We start from the raw sequence: 1,807 nt of genomic DNA on the forward strand, positions 1-1,807 counted from the left end.
GCCCCAAAGCCCGGCCCCCCCCCCCCCCCAACAGCCCCCTAGCTAACAACTTTTTGCTGGGGGGGGGCAATGTTTTTCTCAGGGGGCCTGCCGTTATAGGTCTGTGCGGTACTGCCATGCCCATACTTCTAAATAATAACTAAATTAGAAGAGACACCTTTAGACATTTCTCTGCTAGTCTGACATATTTATCGCTTTACACCTGACAACCTGTTATTTAGTGTCACTTTGCATATCTTGATCATCACTGTAGATGGAAAAATTTAGCCGGGGCATTTAGTCAGGCCGGCCACGTGACCACGGAGAAGTCTTCGGAAAGCGCTGACTCTTCGGCTTGGAAACGGAGACGAGCACCACAACCCAAGAGTCGGATCTGACTGGCTTTCGAGCAAGAGAAACTTCTACCTTTACCGATGGCATACCATAGAAGTACATCTTCTGAAGCTGCCATTTTCAACAGCCGTCTGGAGATCAGTTGTCATGCCTGCATTTTGGCAATCCCACCTTTGATTCAGGGTAAACTGAAGAGCCTGACTCCTGGATTACCAGACGCCACCAAAAGAAAACCGAACACCTTTAGGTCTGAGAGAGTCGCTCAGCTGATTGCTGTTTAAGGAGGGATGTACTAAAAGGAAGGACAGGGTTGCCCATTGGAACCAACGGGAAACACTTGAAGGCCTATTGGAAAGAATGGGAGCCAGGAGCCCATTGACTTGCATGGGCTTCATTGAAATACATTACAGTACAGTACAAGTAGAGTTGCAATAAAAATGTGGAATGGATTTTCCATTAGGGTCTCTGGGCCCAAATAGACTACTCTGGGACTGGAATGGCAGGCCCCAGCTTGGAATGGCAGGCCCTAGGAGTAACAGAAGTCTTCTGGGACTGGGATGAGAGGCCCCAGAGTGGAATGACAACCCCAGGGGGCGGCAGAAGCATTCTGGCACTGGAATTACAGGCCCCAAAGTGGAACGACAGGCCCTGGGGGCAGTAGGAGTGTTCTGGGATTGGAATGAGAGACCACGGAGTGGAATGACAGCCCCTGGGGGTAGTAGGATCGAATCAAAGAATCATAGAATGTTAAGAGTTGGAAGGGACCTTGCAGGTCATCTAGTCCAACCCCCCTGCACTCTGCAGGAGCAGAGCCGAAAGAGAGCCCTACATACCTACAACATCCCCGAAAGATGGTCGTCCAGCCTCCTCCGCTTGAAAACGTCCAGCGAAGGAGCATCCACCGCCTCCCGTGGAAGATTGATTAGAATTGTTAATTGCGACACACGCTCAGAGAAAGCAATCCTGGTGAAAAAAAGGGGTATGTATTTTTATACATGGCTCCGTATTCGTTGCGTTGCGTGGGAGCGACAGAAGAGAAGGGACTCTTCTGCAGAACTGCTAGAGAGCAGTGTCCCCTCTAAGCTGAGTTCGTGTGAGCCAGCTCACAGTTTTCTAGCCTCCGGCCCACACATTTCTGTATTATTATTATTATTATTATTATTATCTTAGCTCAGGAAGGAGGGGCTCCGGAGCAAACTAATTCATGCACTGGTCAAACCACCTGCTCAAAACCTTCTTCAGTAGCTCACAAAGTAGAATGTTTTTGCTCACGAGAGTCAACAGCTTAGAGGGAGCCTTGCTGGAGAGTAAAAAACCCCTTTTGCAGATCCTCTTCCTTGGCTTTTCGTCCTTCTTGTCACGGATGTCCTCTTTGGATCCCCCCCGCCGGGAGACTGGCAACCAGGCAGGCAGGCGGGCATGCCAATCAACGGCGCTCTCCCTCAGAGGAGCCGGCTGCGGCCCCGCCCCCCCA

This window comes from Gekko japonicus, unplaced genomic scaffold (assembly GCF_001447785.1).
Source record: "Gekko japonicus isolate JY-2015 unplaced genomic scaffold, Gekko_japonicus_V1.1 scaffold1280, whole genome shotgun sequence".
NCBI lineage: Eukaryota > Metazoa > Chordata > Lepidosauria > Squamata > Gekkonidae > Gekko > Gekko japonicus.